The 26,226-nt window shown below is 45.2% G+C and overlaps 1 protein-coding gene across 1 annotated transcript in view; it reads left to right on the top strand.

The window, feature by feature from the left end:
• The window catches only part of snx4 (sorting nexin 4), a 62,165-nt gene that overhangs the window by 30,245 nt on the left and 5,694 nt on the right, over positions 1-26,226 (top strand). The gene's annotated exons all lie outside the window — the stretch shown is intronic.

The raw sequence follows: 26,226 nt of genomic DNA, 5'->3' as shown, positions 1-26,226 counted from the left end.
GTTACTCCGTGTTTGTATATTTGTGTATGAAGACATGCATAGATTCAAAGTCATATAAAGTAGTCCCTTTGGCTGCTCCCTTGTTTGCACTCGGGTCACCACAGCAAATCCATGGTGGATCTGTATGTTGAATTGGCACAGGTTTACGCCGGATGCCCTTCCTGACGCAACTGCCACATTACATGGAGAAATGTGGCAGGGGTGGGGATTGTGAACCCGGACCCTTCTGAACTGAAACCAAGCACATTAACCACTTGACCACCAACCCTGCTATAGTCAAAAAAAAAAAAAAAAAAAAAATTCCCACCATTACAGACGGCACCATATTTGCACGTCTGAGAGCCCAGGGTAATGTAAAACCCCACCCTCTTTTTGAAGAATGTTGGTTAAATACTCACCTAAAATTAATTTTTTTTAAATTAAATTTATTAAACACCCACCTAATATACATTAATTCCTGACCCCCAACACGTTGTAAAAAACCAGAAAAATTACTTTTCACAATGTTTTTCTCATCTCTTCTGTATCTGACTTGTGACGACAGTATCTATTTGACGTGCTCTGATTTTGAAACACTTGTGCATAAACAGGAAGTGTTCCATGACAATGCTAGCTTTCTACAATCCCCAGTCACACGGTTACCTGTTAAGGAAGATGCCAGTATAAGGAGCTGTGGCTGATACTATCAATTTTTGTCTGTTTTTGTCAGACAAAAGACTTTTTCCATCTGCAAATTAGTTCCTTGTCAGCTGATGTCCGCAAAATTCGTCAGAGGTTTGGTGCATGTTCAAAACTTTGAGGTGAGATCAGACAGAGCACTTTCCTGGTGCCTGGACATTTGTTTGTTGTTTTGAGTGTGAGAGTAGGACACACACTATGAGTACACACAGTGCCTCTGGATGTAAACATGAAGAAAACTGTTCATGTGTTTACAGTCCTCAACAGTTTGGGATGTTCCACTGTTTTCAGTGAGAGGCTGACTGGAAAATTATGGATGTTTTATCTTAACAAGCAGAAAAAAAATGGACAGCAGCAAACTGATTATTTAACTGCAGAGTCCCCTGGATTTAAACAGGTAGGAACTTTGAAGCTTCTAAGAGTGCCAGAGTAATATATAAACTCTGTGCAAAATGTTTCGTGAACTAAATTGTCTGCATGGTTAGCATTGAAAACTGACTGTGCACGTAACATGTTTTTTTTTGTTGTTGTTTTTATGTTTTGCTGCCGAGATGAAAAAGCTCCAGACATCAACTGACAAGGAACATATTTAATAAATAACACAAGGATAGGGGGAGGGACAGCCAGGAGATTTATTCTTTGTGAGGAAATCAGACATTTTATTGTAGTGGCCGGTCAGACAAACGTAATATTTGGCGAGTTTGTGCAAACGCACCCCTCACCCCCAGCCTCAGGTACAATTTTGCACAAAACTCACTGTTTACAGAGCTCATATCAACAATCGCCATGGTTTTGAGATGGCACAATTTCAAACCATGTTATATTGAGAAACTAGTAACTGGCATCTGCCTTATAAAAACATCAGAAAAACTGATTTGTGAGTAAAATATTAGGCATTATATTTTAATGTGCGTGTTTGTGTGTTTGTAGACGGTGCGTGTCTTTTCTCTGAAGGGGATGACCACTAAGCTGTTTGGCCAGGAGAGTCAGGAGCAGAGGGAAAGCAGGCTGGCAGCCCTGGAGCAGAGTATCCAAGAGGGAGATGAAATGCTTAAAGAGAAGAACAAAGAGTGCCAGCAAGTTCTTCTTCTACTTTGTTCTTATTCACATCTCATTTTGCCCACCTTTTCCACAACTTTAAAGCTCAAATCACTACAGTTATGGGCGGAGTCCCCCCCCTTTAAAGTCACAGATTTCACTCATTGGTACTGAAAGGCCTTTTCACATAAGGCATGGTGATATATCTCAACATGGATTAAAGTGGAAGCTTCAGCATTATCTAGAGTAGGATCACTTATCTGCACTTCACTTTTTCTTGTTGCTTTGGTAAACATTTTGGTGGATTTCATAAATGTTGAAGGAACGGAGAAGTACAAATGATCATTTCCGTTACTTCACATTCATGCTGCTAATTGATCCTTTTTGTTCTGGTACCAATTAAATTTGTCATTGTACACAGGATCTATAACCACAGTGTGTCCCTGTGGCACATACAGAGAATTTCCAGATTGCCAGCTGGGACTGAACAAATGCAGGAAATCTACTCCAGACCCAGTGGGGAAATCACCGCCTTCTTGTGAAATAGCCTTAAGGCCCAAGTTGAAATGTCAAATTATTTTTCAGTCTCTCTTTTCACAGTAGGATAATGGTAAGATATAAAAGAAAATACAGCACTTGGTCTCAGAAACCAGAGTATAACAGAACACTCTAATGGTTTTCTTAAGTCCAGTTTACAGTAGACATTGAGCAAATGCATCAGTGCTCATATCACATACATGCTGGACAGCATACCGGTTCTATCGCAGGGTCACATATAGACAGACAAACTCCTACCATCAATGTAAAGTTCCACTTCGCCTACAAGTTTGGGAGACCCTGCAACTTTATACTCAGGATGCGATTTATATACTAAATAATTATGCATTTGTTATTCATAATTAGAATTATAGTAACTACATAGGACTTTCACAGGAGTGAAGGCACTAACAAAATAAACTCCAATAATAAAAGAAAAATATGCCAGTAATAAGAGCACAACAGCAATACACACTCTGATAAATGTGTGTGTGTGTGTGTGTGTAAAGCATGACAGTTGACAGTTTTTGTTTTGTTTTTTTGTCTTCAGGGAGTTTGTCCGAGCAGCCTGGGAAGACATAGAACGATTTAAGGAGCAAAAAGATATAGATTTACGGGAAGCGTTAATCAGCTACGCCATTATGCAGATCAGCATGTGTAAGAAGGTGTGTAGCTGTGAACATCAGTGGTGTGTGTATAGTTGTTAGCTGCTCAGAAATTTTTGTTGTCTAAAAGTATATTTGTTTTTGAAGTTTGTAATCCGTTATCTTGTTTGCGCCATCTTTGTGCTCAATGTTACAGTTCTGTCTCACTTCCACTGTTTGCAGGGAGCCAGGTGTGGTCAAATGCCAAGAGTGCTTCAGCAAAATGTGAGACACCATCCAGCCGGCGTTCTCTCCCACACCTTAAATCAGTATCTATTAGGCTGTTCAGAAGGGGTAGAACATACCAATCCTTTATAAATGGTGACCATAAAACAGTTTTGCATTCACTTTGGGTGCCATACGAGTAGAATCACTGACCTTGACTGTCACATGCTTGCTGTCTCTTTTTCACTATGTAATTCTTGGACTCTCACTAACACACGCACATACACACAAATAATTATATAAATGGGTTTATCAGAATTATTTTTGACAAGTGCAGTGGATCTTTATTTCCCACTTATGCCATTTATTTAGAGGTGTGGCCCTTCATTTTTTGCTTAATACAGTTTTTAAGCAGAAAATTGTATAATTCAATCTATGCATGAACAATGCACAAACTGCTCATAAGTGGTCTTTATTGCACATCTCTCATTCTGAAAAAATGATCTAAAAGTTCTGCTTTAGCAGATATAATAAATGTTTTGTCCTGCATTTAAGGCTTCAGTCATTAAGTTGTAAACAGTTTTCTGGTAACAAAATTATAGTGTGAGTGAAATATGACAAAATAATACTCTTGTTGCCAAGAGCAGCACCATAACCGTGTCTATTTGGTATTAAAAGACTTCTTTGTCATTCCATCAAAGTATGTTATTGTTTGGTAAAAACCAATCTGTCAGTGTGTTCAAGCCAGGCCTCCTCAATGTCACTCTGCACTGAATTGAAGGAGGTGAGCAAACACCCTGAAAAATGGGTTTCTGTTGGCCAAGCGGTTAAGTGCGCTTGTTTGCAGAGTGGAATTTTCCCGGTTCAAAACCCACCCCTGGCTGTTCTCCATGTAATATGGAGTTGCGTCAGGAAGGACATCCGGTGTAAAACTTGTGCCAAATCAGCATGCAGATCCACCTCTGATCTGCTGTGGTGGCCCCAAAACAAGGGAGCAGCTGAAGGGATTTACTTCTACTTTGATTATACGGATTTCAGAAACAAGGCAAATTTTAAGCAAGGTCATTTCAGTTTTTGGTTTTCATACATTTCTTCATGCTTAATCAGGCATTTATGCAGTTGTTACTGAGGATCAGCAATCTGCCAAATGGCAGTTGTTCAGCACACAAGACCGTAAAACGAGAAGGTGCATGACCTTAGTTTTTGCAGAATTAAATAAATGGATTATAAGAATGATATAACAGGTCAGGGTTAAATTCTGTTAAATAAAACACTCAACCAGATGAAAAGGATTTTTTTTTTTTTTTTTTTTTTTTTGCCAAAAAGTAGACATCCTTGATAATAAAGCAGAGGATTAAAAAAAAAAAAACGGCTGGTTTGATGCAGTGTTCATGACCATGTCTTTGTTCATGTGCTAATGATTGAGCTGGGTGCATTTGCATCAGTCAGTGTTTATGGAAAACTCTTGACCAAACTGCAGACCTAACTAAATATGTTGCATCTTCAGAGTGCTGCTCTGTCTCATGTTGATCCAGTGAGAAAAAGATGAAATTGCACATTCTTTTCTACTGCAGAATCTTGCCTTTAAAAATAAACTATTCATATAAAAGAATTGTACTGTAATGTATGAATTTTGTAATGAAACGTGAAAAGGGGAATTTTTGTAATTGTGCTCAGACACTAATAAATGTTTTTTTATTTCATATGTAGTGTTTTGAGTGAAAGATAATGTGATTTAAATCTGATCACTGTTGTAGGTTTTATTAGTGTACAGTATGTTTCATTTTGTCTGTTTTTTATTCACAGTTCCAATTTCTGAATCTCAAGTTTGTCATTCAGATGTCATTAAAGCACACAGCCTTATTCTGTGACGCCCACAACATTTATTTGAAGCAGTAGAGCACATAAGAAACCTTTGAGCATGAATTAAGTCATAAATTAATATTTTTACTTGTCATGAAGCATTTGTATTATGCCTTTGTTTACTTTGTTCTTAAACAAGAGGTGCTCCAATTCCTTTTGAAGAGCCATAAATCCTGGACAGAGGGCTACAAGCCAAAAAAAAAAAAAAAAAATTGTGGTTCACATGCATACAATTAAAATTATTCTAATTTTATGGAAATTTGACATTTCAAAAAGAAAACACTCCTCTCTTGGCAGTTTCCTCACGAGGATAGTGGGAAGGCCTTTTTTTTTTTTTTCCTTTCTTTTCTACAAGTCCTCTGGTGGCTGAAAAGTCCGATGTGGGATGCACAAGACCTGTTACACTTGGGGCAAATGAACACTTGAGTAGGCTGGGCTTGTGCTGCGGCCCGCTCTTTCTGTCTTTGACACTTCTGGCGTGAGGCCTCACTTTTTTCTGCCTCAAACTTCAGGCTGGCGGATTTGATGCTGGAATGCCAGCTGAGTCTATCTGTAGCTAGATGCTGCCATGAGTGATGCTGAATGCCTGCAAGGGAGAGCTGTTTCTTCAGCTGGTCCTTATAGTGCTTTTTGGGGGCCCCTTGGTTTCGTCTCCCTTCCTTGACCTCGCCAAAGAGAATTAATTTCCCGAAGATGTTTCGGAGACAACGCTGATGAAAGCGTTCGAGTAATCTGATCTGCTGGCGATACAGAACCCAGGTTTCAGCTCCATACAGGAGGGTAGGGACCACAATGGCTCTGTAGACCTGCACTTTTGTGGAAAGGCGCAGTGCATGATTCTGCCAGACTTTCTTTGAGAGTCGACCAAAAGAACTGCTGGCTTTGGCAAGGCGATTGTCTAGGTCCTTGGCAACAGACGCGTCGTTTGAGATAACACTACCGAGATACGTGAAGTGCTCTACTGCATTCAGGCTGGTACCCTCGATGTTGATTTGGGGTGGGGTATATGCTGTATGGGGGACCGGTTGATATAGCACTTCTGTCTTTCTCAGGCTGATGGTGAGGCCGAAGGCTCTTGCTGCTTCAGCAAGACAGTTGACAATGTGCTGCAAGGCTTGCTCCGTATGGGCGATGAGGGTGCAGTCATCTGCGCAGAGCAGCTCCATGATTAGCTGTTCTGTGATCTTAGTGTGGGACAGAAGGCGCCGCAAGTTAAACAGACTTCCGTCGGTTCTGAAGCAGATATAGATGCTGTCTGTCAAGTCTTCTTTGGCCTCACGAAGCATCATGCTGAAGAAGATGGAGAACAGAGTGGGCGCGAGGATGCAACCTTGTTTGACGCCATTTGAGATGGGGAAGCTGCCGGACAGAGTCCCGTTGTACTTCACTTGTCCCATCTGGCCTTCATGCTGCTGGCGGATGATGGTGAGGAGCTTTGGAGGGCAGCCAAGGCGTGCAAGAATCTTCCACAGACCCTCATGACTGACCGTGTCAAAAGCCTGGGTTAGGTCTATGAAGGCTGCATAAAGGGCCATGTTCTGTTCTCTGCACTTCTCCTGGATATGTCTCAGGACGAAGATCATGTCGGTGGTTCCCCTGTTAGCCCGAAATCCGCACTGACTCTCGGGAGTATTTTCACGCGCTATGGTAGGGGTAAGCCTGTTTAGCAGCACTCGAGCCAAAATCTTACCTGCTATTGAGGCGAGTGATGGCCTGGTAATTAGAACAGTCGGACTTGTCGCCCTTGTTCTTGTACAGGGAGACAATGACAACTCTATAAAACACATAATGTATTAATTAGTACATTGCGACGACGGGCAGGCATGCACGCGGGAACACAGTGCGAGCAGCTGCACGATGTGTAACCACATCGTGTAGCTGCTGTGAAGGAAAAAAATTTTTAAAATGTTGTGACGGTTCCTGCATTCGGGAACACAGTGCAAGCATCAGTGCAATGTCGATGTGTAACCATATTGTGCAGCTGCTATGGGAAAAAAAAAATTGCATGCCACCCATGGGATTTGAACCCATGCTTTCCAAGACCTCTGAATGTCAGTCATAAACTTTACCACTGAGCTGCAATCACTGGCTTATGAAAGGTGCAGGAAACTGCCTGATATCAGGAAGGACATGGACATATTTAAAAAATAAACCATACACCATATAAAAACATCGCATTATATTAAATTCCTCTTATCAAGTGGGCAATACAAATATGATCTGTCTGTTCCTCTGTAGATGACCCATGGTCACAGGGGTACAGTCATGAAATGGCATGAATGAGAAGCAGTTCGCTCGTCTCATGTCAACATCTGCTGGCGCGTGTCCAGCCAGCCCGACACGCCTGTCTTGTGGACAGCGCGCTGCAGGACTGACTGCCTCATGTGGAACAGAGCTCACGTGAGTGACGTGACAATCAAATCACCCACTACGTGTTATGATCTGACGGTCCGTTTCATTCTGGGGGCAACCTGTCAATGGGCTGCAACGTGCACGTGCGCACTTGCACTGCAGCTTGTCGTCACAGCATTGTTTTTATTTATGTCCACGTGATGACGGCAAGCAGACACGTGCCACAATGGGCAGTTGTTAGTCCATGTCCGTCCAAACATGGTACATGTTGTCCAGCTGGGATGGCCAGAATGACAGATCTCTACAGCCACTTCTGTCGGCAGACACACCAAAGCCACACTCGTGGGGCACTTTGACAAATTTCACTGCCAGCGCAACAGAGATTGTCTGCTGACTGTTTGTGTTAATAGCGCGAATGGCCACACGTTTTCTAAGTGTCATGCGAGCGGTGTTGGATGTGCGTGCATGTCACCTGGAATTTGGCCGACACCTGCCGCGGGAGGGTTTGATGGGCTCGCACAGCACACACTCTGTCTTTCAGCCGCTGGTGTGCGCAAGTAGTTGTAGCAACAGGTGTACAAGTAAAGTACAGTGGTGGTAATGGGATGCGTTATTCCAGAGTTATAAAAGGCATAAGAGGGATGATGTATATCCTGTGTGCGCTACACACCACAATATTAATCTCAGTATCCAGATGTCTGTAATGGTGCTTCATCATATGACTTTTCAACTGAAATTATTCATACTGATCAATCACAAATATTCTGCAGATCAATATATGATATAGATCATCCATCATGGCTTATTGGTTGTTGATTTATACAACCCCCTGCCCCAATCTTTTTTTTTTTTTTAAACCTTTCACCAAACATCCCAGATCGGATCACTTCTCGACATCTATCCATGGAATATTCCCACCACATTTGAAGGAAATCCATCCAGCTGTTTTTGAGTTATATTGTCCACAGACAGACACACACCGTGGAAAACAATAGCCTGCTACTGCTGCTTCGCTAATGCACAAAGCAACAGTGGCCATCAGGACTCTGTGATTAGCAGCAAGGTTTCACAAGCAACTTGAAAGGCCTGTCTGTCTTTATTGTGCCCCGTTGGCCTACAGGCGAGGTCAGGGAATGTAGTATTAATATGTGCTTGTGTCCATCCACCATGTTTCACTTCAACGTTATAACCATATGGTAAAAGGGAGTGAATTTTTGGTACACGTAGTGAGGACAGTCCTACACCTCCAGTTCTGTAGCACTACCTTCTTTTGGCTGCTCCCGTTAGGCATTGCCACAGTAGAGCAATCATTTCCATGTCACCCTGTCCTCTGTATCTTCCTCTGTCACACCAATCACCTGCATGTCCTCCCTCACCGCATCCATAAATCTCCTCTTTGTCCTCCCTCTCCTCCTGCCTGGTGGATCCATTCTCAGCAGCCTTCTAGGTCAACTTTGCCATCTCATCACTGCTTGCAGCGACAGTACATTCATATCACTTCAGTTTATATTTCTGTGGCACTTTTTAATGTAAAGATGTTAGTTTCAAATCTGAATTTACCTCAAAGGACAAATTTCATACATATACACTCAAAAAATAACTTGCTCACTGAACATAAAATTATGTAAAGTATTTCCACCCATGTAAAATGCGTTAACTTAGCCAGAAACAATTTTGCTGTGTGACCTAAGTGTAAATTTGTTGGGTCAACATGATGAATTTGTGTTACTGTTACCTAATTACCATGGTTCAGGCCAGCTCGATTTGAAAAGGTAAATGTAGACCTAAATGTAAATTTGTTGGGTTAGCATGATGAATTTGCATTACTGTTACTCAGTTACCATGGTTTAGGCCAACTAGATTTGTAAGGGTAAATGTAACAAAAATAAAAAGTCCCTTCAGCTTCTCCCATGTTTGCGCTCGGGGTTGCCACAGCAAATCTGAGGTGGATCTACATGTTGAATTGGCACAGGAATTACACCAGATACCCTTCCTGACACAACTCCACATTGCATGGAGAAATGTGGCAGGGGTGGGGTTTGAACCGGGAACCTTTTGTACTGAAACCAGATGCACTAACCACTTGGCCACCACCCCTGCCCTGTTAGTAGTTACAACTACTTTTAAAATAGTACGGTTACATGTCAACTTAACTTTACTGTGTTGGATCAGCACAATTTTTGCAGATCCACCGTGGATTTGCTGTGGCGACCCCAAGCACAAACAAGCGAGCAGCCAAAGGCACTTAGTTTTTGTTTTTTTTGTTACATTTACCTTTAAAAATCTAGTTGGTCTGACCTGTGATAATTAAATAACAACCACGCAAATTCATCATGTTGACAACAAATTTACATTTAGGTCACTCAGCAAAACTGTTTCTGGCTACATTAACACATTTTACTTGGTGGAAATACTTTCCATAACTTTATTATGTTCAATGAACAAGTTAAATTTTAAGTTGTTGCATATTATGTTAAAACTACATGATTTGAATGTGTTCATCTATAAAACTTGATTTTATATCATAGAAGATACATGTTAAAAAACACCCATGTTGGTTTTTTTGAGTGTATAATGAACATTTTGTGTAATCCCAGACCTTTGTGTTATAAAGACGTTTTACAAAATGTTGGCTTAGTCAAATTATTTGTGGAATGTTGGTGATTCAATTGATCGGACTGCTCTCTGTGACGTCCTGAGAATTTGTGGGATCTCCAAGAAGCTACTGGACATAGGCAGCCTATTGACAGATACTGTGAGTGCTGTGTGGGGTGGAGGCAGAGACTGAGTTTTTCCTACTGAAAACTGGTGTTTGTCAGGGGTGAGTTCTGGCTCCTGCATTATTCAGTCCTTGCATAGACTGGGCTATTGGGTAGGGTATGAGAAACCACTGTTTTGCTGCTTTTGTTGGCGAGGATCGCAGACTGGATACTCTGATTGCAGCACTCAAGAAGCTGAGTGAGGAATCAGAGTGTCTGGGTTTGAAATGGTCCTGGATCAAGACTAAGATTCAGGCTTTTAATGACTTCCTGGATTAAGTCATCAGAAGTGTATCTGCATGTGGTGAGAGGTGAACTTGTAGAGACATTCACTTATCTTGGCAGTGACAAATACACTCAACAAAAATATAAACGCAACACTTTTGGTTTTGCTCCCATTTTGTATGAGATGAACTCAAAGATCTAAAACTTTTTCCACATACACAATATCACCATTTCCCTCAAATATTGTTCATAAACCAGTCTAAATCTGTGATAGTGAACACTTCTCCTTTGCTGAGATAATCCATCCCACCTCACAGGTGTGCCATAACAAGATGCTGATTAGACACCATGATTAGTGCACAGGTGTGCCTTAGACTGTCCACAATAAAAGGCCACTCTGAAAGGTGCAGTTTTGTTTTATTGGGGGGGATACCAGTCAGTGTCTGGTGTGACCACCATTTGCCTCATGCAGTGCAACACATCTCCTTCGCATAGAGTTGATCAGGTTGTCAATTGTGGCCTGTGGAATGTTGGTCCACTCCTCTTCAATGGCTGTGCGAATTTGCTGGATATTGGCAGGAACTGGTACATGCTGTCGTATACGCTGGTCCAGAGCATCCCAAACATGCTCAATGGTGACATGTCCGGTGAGTATGCTGGCCATGCAAGAACTGGGACATTTTCAGCTTCCAGGAACTGTGTACAGATCCTTGCAACATGGGGCCGTGCATTATCCTGCTGCAACATGAGGTGATGTTCTTGGATGTATGGCACAACAATGGGCCTCAGGATCTCGTCACGGTATCTCTGTGCATTCAAAATGCCATCAATAAAATGCACGTGTTCTTCGTCCATAACAGACGCCTGCCCATACCATAACCCCACCGCCACCATGGGCCACTCGATCCACAACATTAACATCAGAAAACCGCTCACCCACACGACGCCACACACGCTGTCTGCCATCTCCCCTGAACAGTGTGAACCGGGATTCATCCGTGAAGAGAACACCTCTCCAACGTGCCAAACACCAGCGAATGTAAGCATTTGCCCACTCAAGTTGGTTACGACGACGAACTGGAGTCAGGTCGAGACCCCGATGAGGACGACGAGCATGCAGATGAGCTTCCCTGAGACGGTTTCTGACAGTTTGTGCAGAAATTCTTTGGTTATGCAAACCGATTGTTTCAGCAGCTGTCCGAGTGGCTGGTCTCAGACGATCTTGGAGGTGAACATGCTGGATGTGGAGGTCCTGGGCTGGTGTGGTTACATGTGGTCTGCGGTTGTGAGGCTGGTTGGATGTACTGCCAAATTCTCTGAGACGGCTTATGGTAGAGAAATGAACATTCAATACACGAGCAACAGCTCTGGTTGATATTCCTGCTGTCAGCATGCCAATTGCACGCTCCCTCAAATCTTGCGACATCTGTGGCATTGTGCTGTGTGATAAAACTGCACCTTTCAGAGTGGCCTTTTATTGTGGGCAGTCTAAGGCACACCTGTGCACTAATCATGGTGTCTAATCAGCATCTTGATATGGCACACCTGTGAGTTGGGATGGATTATCTCAGCAAAGGAGAAGTGCTCACTATCACAGATTTAGACTGGATTGTGAACAATATCTGAGGGAAATGGTGATATTGTGTATGTGGAAAAAGTTTTAGATCTTTGAGTTCATCTCATACAAAATGGGAGCAAAACCAAAAGTGTTGCATTTATATTTTTGTTGAGTGTATGTCTCTGGGTCCTCAGCCTTTGAGACTGAGAATCGCTTGGGAAGAGCTTGTGGAACCATGAGGTCACTAGACAGAGGTGTTGCAGTTATCTTTGCAGGCAAATGAAAGTCCAAGTCTTTAGGGTCCTGGTGCTGCCTGTCTTGCTGAATGATTGTGAGACTTGGATGCTAACCAGTGACCTAAGGTGATGACTGAATGTCTTTGGTGCTAGGTCTCTTGGGTGCCGTTGGAATGAGTTGTATCTAAGATGAGGAGTATAACTTGCATTGTGAAGGAGTGTCCACTATAAGACATTTTGGCCATGTGGCCTGTTTCTCTGTGCCTGAGTGTTGACAACCTCAGAAGCTGGAGAAGACCAAGGAGATGTCCACGTTTCACCTGGCTGCAGCAGATAGATGGTTACATTACAGATGTGGGAACGGACCACTTGTCTGCCTGGCTGGTTGCCATCCAGGACCCAAGGAGGTTCCGTGGTGTTGTGGATGCAGCAAAGCGCAGCATCACATGCTCCCAGACTCAAACGTTGGTGAAATTATGGCAACTTTTACAACTGGCCATTGGTACAAATCCTGCAAAGCCATTGTGGGTGTCAACATGGTCCAGGGAGGCTTCTGGTCCTCACTTTATATGTGCAAGAACTCAGTACCAGAGGTGAAATGTGCTTTCTATCCTGCTAATTGCGGGGGTGGTGGACACAGACAGTGATTCCCTGATTTGGAAATGAATATGTTTCAGAGTTTCTTGATGAATCAGCTTAATTTATGCACGAAACTAACGACAGTCCAGGCCACGTTTGCTGATCTTTGCTGGCACTGAAGAAAAGGAAGCCACCATCTGTCTGTGTGTCTCCGGGAGAAGAGACCCGCCCCCCTTCCATAAAAACTGGACCCTTCCCATCCAGACAAAAAGATGAGCTGCGGCGGCGCGCTGAGCGCAGCATCTAACTGAGCTCTTTGGAGACGCCAAAAAGGTTTACATCCGACGCGCAAGAGCGCACCGACGCACACCTCCACCTGAGAACCGCTTCGCTGTCCATTTTCAAGGTCAAGGAGCCAGGGACACCTCGGTCCAATGATGTCATACCTGTGGATTGTGTTATTTTGCAGCCTGCTGGCTGGAGGCGCCTCGGCAGAAGGTAATTTACTATTTACTCCAATCACTCCAGCGTTCAGCTGCAGGCGCGCACACGGCTGCTGCTTTTCTTTGTCCACCGTGTCTGTCTCAGCTTGCCCATCACGCTCTCTCATTGAATTCTGATGGGATTTTTTTTATTTTATTTAAATGCATAAATTAAAATAAATAATTAAATCACTGAATCAGGTGTGACAGATGCGTTTGAACGCACAGAGGCGTGACCGATCTGCTGTCTTTCCATCACTTCTTCCTCTTCTCTTTGTCCATTTGATTCTTGTCCTTCTCCCCTCTGTGTCCTACAGCGGGTCCGAAAGCCTCCCCACGCCCCAAAAATAAATAAAATAAAATGCATGTGCAGTGAAACTGTGAGACAGGAGAGACGATCGAGGAACAGAGGCACGCATCTTTAGGGTTCTAAAACTGGAAAAAAGAAATCAGTTGAGCGTTTGTTTTTCTGCTCTGGTGTCATTTCATACCACCGGTTCTCTTGCCCTTTTCCAAAATCCTCCAAAGCCTGGAAATGCTCCATAGGTGTTTCTGCTGCTTGTTTAATGATTCCCACGCGGCTGGGACGCGGATCGGGATTGTTTCCGTAACCGGATCCCGTTCCGGTTTCAGGCCCGCGAGCGCGCGGGTGTGTGCAGTGCTTGCACTTGATTGATGCGGTGGAGTATGAAAGTGTCTTACTGATGTGAGCGTGTGTGTTTTTAGAGGCAGATGAAAAGAGTAAAGAGCTGAGTGATGTGTACCAGGTGTGTGTGTGTGTGTGTGTGCGCGCGCGCGTGTGTTTACGCAAACTCCAAACGCGTAAATCACTGGCGTTGCCAAGGCCAAGTTGTGTTTGCAGCCGTGCCTCTTTTTCCAGCAAAAACTAACAAACTTGCAGAGTTTGTGAACAAAGCAGCTGTGACCTTTGTGACCTTCAGGGCCCTGGTGCTGCCATGAACATGAAGGCTTCATAAATATCAGGCACAGGAAAAGCTGCTTTACATGTAAGCACAGCCACGTCTCACTTTCCTAAACTGATGATATGTCAAAGAATAACTGCAAATTATGGTATGTTTAAAAATGCCATCATGGTCCAAAGTGTGAGGTCACTGTTCTTCATTTGTATCTATTAGAATAAAAAATTCAGATGTGAATATGCAGTAGTTTTTATGGAGTTCCTCACAGATTTCCACAGACCCACTGTCTGATTGACTGTGACATTTTCCTTGTCAGTTACAGGGAAATCTTCAGTACACACCATCACATTTCGAAGCACATCTGGATAAAGATGTGAAAGTAGGACGTGTGAACTTCTAACTTTGAGGTATTTCAGGATTTCTTGTAGTCTCATGTTACATGTGCAATCGTGTTTCTTTTTAAACTTATCACTGTATCATGATATTTAAGTCAGATGACTTACTGTTTTCACCTGCATTTGTCTGTCATTCTGTTATCAAAATATCTCAGAATTCCCATTGATGGATTTCAACCTTCAAGGTACAAGGTCAAATCCATATTTGGTTGAAACCAAAGGTCACCCAAACCTGGACCACCTACAGTGGCTTAACAGCTTGAGATAGACCTCGTTACTGTTGGACATGAACACTGAGTTACTTGGGCTTTCACAGTATGGCATTGTGCTTGAGATTGAGCGTTCAAGGTCAAGCATTGTTTGCATGCTTATTATGGCTAAATGGTGCCAGACAATAGTGACATCATTAGTAGTGAATAGAAAGTCATGTGAATATTGGAAATGTGCCATCACGGGGCAGCAGGCTCAGTGGAGTGCACTGAGTGGGTGAGCGATGTTTTAGAGAATTTTGTTGTTTCATCATAATAAAGCTGAGACATGTAGGTGTTTACACACATAAGGAGAAAGGTGTTAAAGACGTTCATCCACATACAATAAAACTGGATAAATGTCATAAATTCCTCACACAAGGGTCTGTTGTCTCATACCTGGGCTACCAAAATCAAGGAGTATCACTGTAAAACTTAAAACCAATTTCATAAATTTTGTCACTGGGTTCCTATTTTGACGTACCACTTTTTTTTTTTTTTTTTTAAGGTTTTGGAAGCTGTTTGAAATTTTATGCCACAATTATGGTGTACCCAAAACACATTCCATTCTGCACAATTTGAAATACAATTTATATTTAAACACACATAATTTGAAATATGTTGCACAAAGTGCCAATACTTGGAATACGCCACCATATTTTTAGCATTTCATGGTCAAAAACACATAGTAATTTAGTCTGAAACATCTACTTGGGGAGGTGATGGTCTAGTGGTTAAGCATTAGGCTTGAGACCAGAGGATCCTCAGCTCAAATCAGCCTGACTGGAAAATCACCAAGGGCCCTTGGGCAAGGTCCTTAATCCCCTAGTTGCTCCCGGTGTGTAGTGAGCACCTTGTATGGCAGCACCCTCACATCAGGGTGAATGTGAGGCATTATTGTAAAGCGCTTTGAGCGTCTGATGCAGATGGAAAAGAGCCATATAAAATGCAGTCCATTTACTGTTCACAATGAGAGAACTTAGTAAACACTGACATGGCTTTTTTTTTTTTTTTTGTCATAATTACAAAAAGCATGTCAATTTTCTTGTTACTTGTTGAATATGTTGGATTCTGGCTGGATCAGATTTAGATTCTAAGGTAATGTGATTTATGGGTGTGTGTGTGTGTGTGTGTGTGTGTGCTGAATGCTTTTCTAGCCCAACATGAAAAACATATACCCTTTCTTTGTCTCGCTCTCTGCGATGGCCGTTTTAAAGCGTGATTCAGGTAAACAACGCACTTTCTTTCCCACAAACACACAATAGAAGTATAGCTGACAGGACAATGTGTTAAGGAGGGGCTGTTGTATCACCTGACACTTAAAGCACACAGTAATAGGTGTAGCGTTACAGGCCAAGGCTTGGTTATAAACTACACACATGCACATACATGCATTATTACACATCCGACTGCACAAATGGCACGACAGGAACCAGAAGAGTCACAGTTCCTCTCCTCGTAATAACAATGATAGTGCACCTCAGACTAATCTGTGCTGTGTAATGTGTTTGCACACATCAGCTTAGTAACATTACTTATCTTTGTTTGTTTGTTTGTTCTTCCTGGGAAAAAAAAAAAATGAGGACAAAGAATTGAAGTTTAACTGCCACAAGGATGTTGTGTGCTTGTCCATCTATTTCAGTTGGCTTGTTTGCATAATTAATCAAAAAAAATTTATATATATATATATATATATATATATATGCTCATATCAAGTTGACTGAGTGCAATATTGTAACAGTAAAACTAGAATACTCACAGTAATATTCATTGAACAGGATCGATCAAAGTCTGGTGCCTGTGTTTTTGTTGTTAAAAATATAAAATATTGTAGTAGCTGTAGGAGTAATAATAACAATAATATGTAAAAAAAAAAAAAAAGTCTTCAAAAGAGGACATTTACTCGGGGGGGCTTCTGACTGCTTACCCTTCTAGTGACGGACCTGTACAGTGCCTGTCAGCAGGGCGAAAACACAAACATAATGACCCGTGCACTGATGTGGACAACGCTACCTGACTGGGTGGCAAGAAGCATCACATGCACCATGTGTTACACATATTTGAAGCGAGGCAGAGCATAAATATACTTTTAAAACATGTCCCGCGGTGGTGCTGATGAGGTAGCAGCATGTACTGAGAGAGCAGTGGCTACAGTCCCATTGGTGTGGCGCTTATAAAGCGGAACAAGACAGACTACACTGAGGATTTGTGTTTAGTAAATTCAATACCAGTAGTTGTGGTCAGATCGGAATAGCTCCATCACTGAGGTATGCATTCTAATTTGTACTCATATTTTTCTCACGTTTCATCTTACAGTTAAAAGTGGATAGTGGCATCGAATACCAGTGACGTTTAAAAACTTCCTGAAACTGTGTGTAACATGATACACACAAATGAAGTGTTTAGTGGTGTATGAATGTTGTCATTGTAGCTCAAGGACATGCTGTGACTTGCTACAAATTATTTCCAAATGCTAATGAAATTTGTTTTATCAAGCTTAAGTGGATCTGTACTGTCACGGCTAAATAAATACACAATGCAATCCAAATTGTCCAAACTGATATCAGTTTGGACAATTTGTACTGGAACATAATATGTTCAAGTACATTGTCATTAAAAAATGAAAATACAGAAAATAAAGGTATTGTTTTACACACGTTATTTTCACATGTACATATTTCCGTGATACTTTGACCTTTTAACGATTTACTGTGCGTATTTCAGCAGAGCTGTCACCATGTTTCACACAATCTCATTATTTTATCAATTACACGATGAGTTTCACATGCTTTTCCCTTTGTTGTAACAGAAAATGAGTGTTTTGTCGAACGTGCTGATGCATGCAGTGTTCACATTGGTGGACGCCAACATAAGTGTTCAAAGCCACATCAAAACAGTTTTACTGTGAAGAAATGGGAAAACAGTCAATAGGCAATGCTCTTGCCAATCATGTAGCATTCCTAACGCTCATTGCCAGAGGCTGGCTAACTCGTCAGAACACATTTGGAGGGAAATTTTACTAAACTCAAATGGCAGATTAAGATGGGATTTTCCATGTATCACGTCTGAATTAAACCACAAATCTGTTTCATAAAGATGGAAGTACATACTGTAAAGTATCATAGAGACACGTGTGCAGCTAGCGGCTAGCCTGCTACAGACAAGGCTAACTGTCTGGATTGTCCTGGTGCCTTTTCTCTTCAGGTAACAGTCACTCAAATTATGTAATGTGCTTAGTTATTATTTAACTACACTAAAATAACACAGGTATTATTAAAATTGGCTTCATGCCTCATTATACCTAACTAGCAATTAAAATTCTTATATTGCTAGTTAGCTGTGTGCAGTAGAAGTCATGAGTTTACACACAATTGAAATCTTTCATGCTCATTTTGGGCATACTTCACATTCCATTAACTCAAACAATACAATTTTGAGTCAAATCAACTGCAATGTCTATTTTATTTCTATAAAAGTTGAAAAAGAAATAATAATAGAATGCATATCAATCAAGGAGGAAGACCATAATTCTACATGAACATATACTCAACAAAAATATAAACGCAACACTTTTGGTTTTGCTCCCATTTTGTATGAGATGAACTCAAAGATCTAAAACTTTTTCCACATACACAATAAAAGGCCACTCTGAAAGGTGCAGTTTTTTTTATTGGGGAGGGGGGATACCAGTCAGTATCTGGTGTGACCACCATTTGCCTCATGCAGTGCAACACATCTCCTTCGCATAGAGTTGATCAGGTTGTCAATTGTGGCCTGTGGAATGTTGGTCCACTCCTCTTCAATGGCTGTGCGAAGTTGCGACGACGAACTGGAGTCAGGTCGAGACCCCGATGAGGATGAGGAGCATGCAGATGAGCTTCCCTGAGACGGTTTCTGACAGTTTGTGCAGAAATTCTTTGGTTATTCAAACCGATTGTTTCAGCAGCTGTCCGAGTGGCTGGTCTCAGATGATCTCGGAGGTGAACATGCTGGATGTGGAGGTCCTCGGCTGGTGTGGTTACACGTGGTCTGCAGTTGTGAGGCTGGTTGGATGTACTGCCAAATTCTCTGAAACACCTTTGGAGACGGCTTATGGTAGAGAAATGAACATTCAATACACGAGCAACAGCTCTGGTTGACATTCCTGCTGTCAGCATGCCAATTGCACGCTCCCTCAAATCTTGCAACATCTGTGGCATTGTGCTGTGTGATAAAACTGCACCTTTCAGAGTGGCCTTTTATTGTGGGCAGTCTAAGGCACACCTGTGCACTAATCATGGTGTCTAATCAGCATCCTGATATGTCACACCTGTGAGGTGGGATGGATTATTTCAGCAAAGGAGAAGTGCTCACTATCACAGATTTAGACTGGTTTGTGAACAATATTTGAGGGAAATGGTGATATTGTGTATGTGGAAAAAGTTTTAGATCTTTGAGTTCATCTCATACAAAATAGCAAAAACAAAAGGGTTGCGTTTATATTTTTGTTGAGTGTAAAAAAACTCCTTTTCTCTAAGCAGCTGAGTCTTCTGGTAGAAATGGAAGTCCAATCCAATCCAGAATTGTTCTCCGTCAACTTGCAAAAACAGTCAGATAGTTCAAAAACAATCCTGATGATGTAATCCATAGCTGAGACCGTGCACGGACTTCTTCATGTACAGATTTGCAACAGAAATTTGTTGAGATCCTCATCTGACAGCGATCTACTTAGCTAGACATGTCCCAGCGAATATTGCAGATGCCTCCAGATGGCTTACGGTGTAGTTGATTTGTTTTTTCTTTTGAGCGTCAATAAGCTGCTAAGCGCTGTAGCCACTAGTATGCATGTGCGGTGGTCACAGCATGCAAGAGTATGAATCCTATAGTATACAGTTAATGCCTCACCTCTTTGAATGGTTTGTTCCAGCTTTCACCTCATGAAATATTAATTCCATTGAAAGAATGTAAAAACATTCATTATTTTTTTATTATGGCTAAAATAGATCCTTGTCATTTGTTATTTTACTAATTTATAAACAACAGAAAGGGGACTTACATTTTGGTGTTCCACTGCTGCTAAAGTCCAAATTGTTACATGTAGTCCAGTGATGCTGTGCACTGACTTCAGACTTCTATTGTAGTTCCTCAGTCCAGCCAAAAATCACATCAGCTTTTCATCTGAACACCTCTTAATGCTACCAGACGGCTTACAGTGGAGTGGTTTTGTGTGTGTGTGTGTGTGTTACAAGAATTAGCAGCATCAGTTAGCTCAATGAAATCGTGTCGTTGTCCCCTGCGCGTGCGTACACACCACACACACACACACACACACACACACATGCAACCGGGTCGGCGCTTGTACGTTTGTACTACCAAAAAAAAGACTGTACATTCTCAGTGCAGTGAAAAAAAAAAATCACGTCAGAAATTAGTCCAGCTTTTCATTCCAACTTCCCGCCAACAGCCTCCAGACAGCACAGTGGATTTGTTTTGTGTGTGCATGCATGCATGTGCATGCACATGGGCGAGCACACACACCGCGAGAGGACTGTGTGTGTATGGAGTGTAGAGTGCATGGTACCAAATGTATGGAACCAAATTTGCACTCTAAATGGAACCAAATTGCACTCTAACTGCAATGCAACACAAATGGGATGAATTAATCCATGTCATGTGACGTACAAAGCACCAATCAAATGACAAGGATCCACTCAGCTGTTATATATACTAAAAATTGCACGCTAAATAGCACTAAAATTGCATGGTAAATGGAACACAATGACAAATGGTACAAATAATCCATGTCACGTGACATACAAACCACCAATCGAATGACAAGGATCTATTCAGCCTTTATATAAAACTGACTAAACACTCATACCGATTAAAAATGGAATATATGTAGTTGGGTATGATTGCGGTTGAAAGAGTTTAGTCAATGATGTGATCTTGCGTTCTGAACTGTAGCTAATGAAAACAGTTTCATCAGTAGTTGAAAGAAGATAATATTTATACAAATTGAACTTTTCATGCATCTGTGGGTGTATAATGTGGCGCAGAGATTCAGAATGAGTATGTATTCACACAAAAAGTTTTAAAAAGCCAACTGTTGTGTTTTCTAACTAAGCTCTGACCATTCAGAAATGAGCCATTTTTGTTTAAATACGTGCTTCACTGAGGCCAAAATTGTTGTGAAAGTGTAGGAACACGGACCCACAACAGGGGGCGCAAATGAACGGACAATGGAGGAGTCGAATAACACTGCTTTTACTGTTGTGAAACAGGCACAACAAATACAACCGGTTACAATATCGAAATGGAGTCCAATTACAACGGTGTCGTGTGGGCAGGCTCGACGATAGGAGACGTCTGTCCAAGTCGAACCGGAACCAACCCGATTTCCTCTGCCACCGAACCCCGGGAATACTGGAGCCGCCAAGTCCCGAATTCCCAGGTGGCTACTGCCTCCGCTCGTCGGATCCGGTACTGCTGGCAAGAAACAGAAACAGTCAGGTGTGGATGCGGCTGCACCCATAACACGGAGGGTGGAGAGTCCACCTCCACCTCTCGTCAACAACAATGTAGGAAGGTGAGTACTTATCCGAATGTTGTCTAGTAGTCAGCTGTCCTATAGACAATCAAACAAGAATACAAGTAAAGACACACGTATGTGCAGGCTGAAATGGTTACCTCTTTGGTAAGGCGATATCTCGGCAAATGAGGTGGAGATGCCGTCCTGCTGATATACCTCCGTATTGATTGGGATCAGCTGTCTCCGGTGTTGGGTGACAGCTGTCATCCTGGCTGCTCCTGTAAGGCGGCAGCGCCCTCCGGTGTGCCTGGACCCGCACTCCAGGCAGGGCGCCCTCTAGTGGTGGTGGGCCAGCAGTACCTCCTCTTCAGCGGCCCACACAACAGGACCCCCCCCCCTCAACGGGCGCCTCCTGGCGCACGACCGGGTTTGTCAGGGTGGCGACGGTAGAAGTCGGCCAGGAGGGCTGGGTCCAGGATGAAGCCCTTCTTCACCCAGGAGCGTTCTTCGGGGCCGTACCCCTCCCAGTCCACCAGATACTGAAAACCCCGGCCCATTCGTCGGACGTCGAGGAGCCGGCGCACGGTCCAAGCCGGCTCTCCGTCGATGATCCGGGCAGGAGGTGGCGCCGGACCCGGAGTGCAGAGGGGTGAGGTGTGATGGGGTTTAATCCTTGACACATGGAATACCGTGTGAATCCGCAGTGAGGCCGGAAGCCGGAGCCTCACTGCGGCGGGATTGATGACCTTGAGTATTTTGTAGGGGCCGATGTATCGTTCTTGCAGTTTCGGGGAGTCCACTTGAAGGGGAATGTCTTTGGTGGACAACCAGACCTCCTGCCCTGGACGATACGTGGGAGCCGGGGCCCGCCGCCGGTCTGCATGGTTCTTCGCCCTCGTCCGGGCCTTCAACAAAGCAGAACGGGCGGCACGCCACACCCGACGGCACTTCCGTAGGTGGGCCTGGACCGAGGGCACACCGACCTCCCCCTCAACCACCGGAAACAACGGGGGTTGATACCCCAAACACACCTCAAAGGGGGAGAGGCCGGTGGCGGACGACACTTGACTGTTGTGCGCGTACTCGATCCAGGCCAGGTGGGTACTCCAGGCCGTCGGGTGCGCGGCTGTCACACAGCGCAAGGTTTGCTCCATCTCCTGGTTTGCCTGTTCTGCTTGTCTGTTGGTCTGGGGGTGGTACCCGGACGAGAGACTGACCGTGGCCCCCAGTTCCCGGCAAAAGCTCCTCCAAACCTGCGAGGAGAACTGGGGACCGCGATCGGAGACGATGTCTGATGGTATCCTATGCAGACGGACGTGGTGGACTAGGAGGTCCGCTGTCTCCTGGGCCGTTGGGAGCTTCGGGAGGGCCACGAAGTGGGCCGCCTTGGAGAATCGGTCCACTATCGTGAGGACGACGGTGTTTCCCTGGGACGGCGGGAGACCCGTGACAAAATCCAGGCCGATGTGGGACCAGGGCGATGAGGCACGGGCAGCGGCTGTAGCAATCCCGGTGTCTTACGGTGATCCGCCTTGCCCCTGGCACAGGTGGTACAGGCTGGATGTACCCCGGACGTCGGCCTCCAGGGACGCCACCATAAGCACTGCCGGACGACTGCCCGGTTCTTCGCACCCCAGGGTGACAGGAGAGCTTAGAACCGTGACAGAAGTCCAGAACTGCAGCCCTGGCTTCTGGTGGGACGTAGAGTTTGTTCTTCGGTCCGGTTCCGGGGTCCGGGTCTCGTGTCAGGGCCTCCCGGACGGTTTTTCTCCACGTCCCAGGTGAGGGGCGGCCACGATAGCGGACTCTCGGGATGATGGGTTCCGGGGGATCCGACGGCTCCGTTTTGACCTCATCTTCGTGTACCCGGGACAAGGCATCCGATCTTTGGTTTTTGGTCCCGGGACGGTAGGTGATCCGGAAGTCAAAATGGCCGAAGAACAGTGACCAGCGGGCTTGCCTGGGGTTCAGTCGCTTGGCGGTCCTGATATACTCCAGGTTCCGGTGGTCAGTGAAAACCGTGAATGGCACGGACGTTCCCTCCAACAGATGTCTCCACTCCTCAAGAGCCTCTTTCACCGCAAGGAGCTCTCGATTGCCGACGTCATAGTTCCGTTCGGCTGGGGTCAACCTGCGGGAAAAATAGGCACACGGGTGAAGGACCTTATCGGTCTTCCCGCTCTGGGACAGCACGGCTCCTATCCCTGAGTCCGAGGCGTCCACTTCAACCACTAACTGGCGACTAGGATCGGGCTGCACCAGAACGGGTGCAGACGAGAAGCGCCGTTTCAACTCCTTAACGCGGCATCGCACCGATCCGACCAGGTGAAGGAACTTTTGGTGAGGTCAGGGCTGTCAGGGGGCTAACTACCTGACTGTAGCCCTTAATGAACCTCCTGTAGAAATTAGCAAAGCCTAGGAACTGTTGCAACTTCCTACGGCTTGTTGGTTGGGGCCAGTCTCTCACCGCCGCAACCTTGGCCGGATCAGGAGCGACGGAGTTGGAGGAGATGATGAACCCCAGGAAGGACAAAGAAGTGCGGTGGAACTCACACTTCTCGCCCTTCACAAACAGCCGGTTCTCTAACAACCGCGGCAGGACCTGACGTACATGCCGGACATGAGTCTCAGGATCCGGAGAAAAGATGAGTATATCGTCTAGATATACGAAGACGAACCGGTGCAGGAAGTCCCGCAATACGTCGTTAACCAAGGCTTGGAACGTCGCGGGGGCGTTTGTGAGGCCGAACGGCATGACCAGGTACTCAAAGTGACCTAAGGGGGTGTTGAATGCCGTCTTCCACTCGTCTCCCTTCCGGATCCGAACCAGATGATACGCGTTTCTAAGATCAAGCTTGGTAAAAATCTTGGCTCCATGCAGGGGCGTGAACACCGAATCCAACAGGGGTAACGGGTATCGGTTGCGAACCGTGATTTCGTTCAGCCCCCTATAATCGATGCATGGACGAAGTCCGCCATCTTTTTTACCCACGAAAAAGAAACCTGCGCCCATCGGGGAGGTGGAATTTCGGATCAACCCGGCAGCTAACGAGTCCCGGATGTAGGTCTCCATTGATTCGCGCTCAGGCCGTGAGAGGTTGTACAGTCTACTGGACGGGAACCCACTGCCTGGAACCAAATCGATGGCACAATCGTACGGACGGTGGGGGGGGGAGTGTGAGCGCCAGATCCTTGCTGAACACGTCGACAAGGTCGTGGTACTCCACCGGCACCGTCCCCAGATTGGGCGGGACTCTGACCTCCTCCTTAGCTTGGGAGCCGGGAGGAACCGAGGAACCTAGACACACCCGATGGCAGGTCTCGCTCCACTGAACCACTACCCCGGACGGCCAATCAATCCGGGGATTGTGCTTCAACATCCAGGGAAAGCCTAAAACCACACGGGAAGTGGCCTGAGTCACAAAAAACTCGATCACCTCCCGGTGGTTTCCTGACACCACCAGCGTTACAGGTGGTGTCTTATGTGTGATCGGAGGGAGCAGGGAGCCATCTAGTGCTCGAACCTGCACAGGCGAGGTAAGCGCCACCAGAGGGAGCCCTATCTCCCTGGCCCATCTGCAGTCCAACAGATTCCCCTCAGAGCCCGGTCCACCAGTGCTGGGGCCTTCAGGGTTAAATCCTCATACAGGATCGTGACTGGGAGTCGTGTAGCAATGTGGGTGTGTCCCGTGAATGTCTCGGCCCACCCCTAGCCCAGTCTCTAGGGGCGGGCGTTGGTGTTGTAACCGCTCGGGGCAGTCTCTCACATGGTGCTCTAGTGCACCACAAACAAACAAGCTCCATGGGCCCGTATCCTCTGTGCAGCTGGTGCCCTAAATGTTGCCCTACTCGTGTCCATAGCTTCGTCAGTAGGGGGAGCTGTGGCCCCACGGAGCGCAGGGGCCGTGGAGCGTGGGGAAGGGGAGCGCGGTCGGAACGGAAGGGAGAGGGACGGCGCGTGCCCGGCCACGCCCTTCGTCTCGTTCCCGCCGACGTTCTTCTAACCGGTTGTCCAACCGTATGACAAGATCGATAAGCCCGTCTAAATCCCGCGGTTCGTCCTTAGCCACCAGGTGCTCCTTGCGAACCAAAGACAGTCCGTTTACAAAGGCGGCGCGGAGGGCAGCGTTATTCCAGCCGGATCTCGCAGCCGCGATGCGGAAGTCGACTGCATAAACAGCTGCGCTCCGGCGCCCCTGTCTCATTGACAGTAGCACGGTTGAAGCGGTTTCTCCCCTATTAGGGTGATCGACCACGGTTCTGAGCCCCCTCACAACCCATCGTATGTCAGAAGGAGCCGTGAATTCTGCTCCCAGAGCGCTGTAGCCCAAGCGCGTGCCTCACTGCGAAGCAGGTTTATGACATAAGCTACTTTACTAGCATCGGTCGCGTACATAACGGGACGCTGTGCGAAGACGAGCGAACACTGCATCAGAAAATCCGCGCACGTCTCCACACAGCCTCCGTACGGCTCTGGAGGGCTTATGTATGCTTCCGGGGAAGGAGGGAGAGGTCGTTGAACAACCAGTGGAACGTCAACGTTACGCACAGGATCTACGGGAGGGAGAGCCGCAGCGGCGCCCGGAGGGCGCGCTTCCACCTGCGCGGCGAGAGCCTCCACCCTGCGGTTCAGGAGGACGTTCTGCTCGGTCATGAAATCCAACCGAGTCGTGAAAGCGGTGAGGATCCGCTGCAACTCACCGATTACCCCTCCCGCGGACGCCTGCGCGTCCTGTTCTTCCATTGGCCGTTCAACAGCCGGTTGACGCCCCTCGGGATCCATGACGCTGGCCGAGATATCCTGTTGTGAAAGTGTAGGAACACGGACCCACAACAGGGGGCGCAAATGAACCGACAATGGAGGAGTCGAATAACACTGCTTTTACTGTTGTGAAACAGGCACAACAAATACAACCGGTTACAATATCGAAATGGAGTCCAATTACAACGGTGTCGTGTGGGCAGGCTCAACGATAGGAGACGTCTGTCCAAGTCGAACCGGAACCAACCCGATTTCCTCTGCCACCGAACCCCGG

Source organism: Thalassophryne amazonica, chromosome 14 (genome assembly GCF_902500255.1).
Source record: "Thalassophryne amazonica chromosome 14, fThaAma1.1, whole genome shotgun sequence".
NCBI classification, from domain to species: Eukaryota; Metazoa; Chordata; class Actinopteri; order Batrachoidiformes; family Batrachoididae; genus Thalassophryne; species Thalassophryne amazonica.
This window is presented reverse-complemented; position numbering and strand designations above follow the sequence as displayed.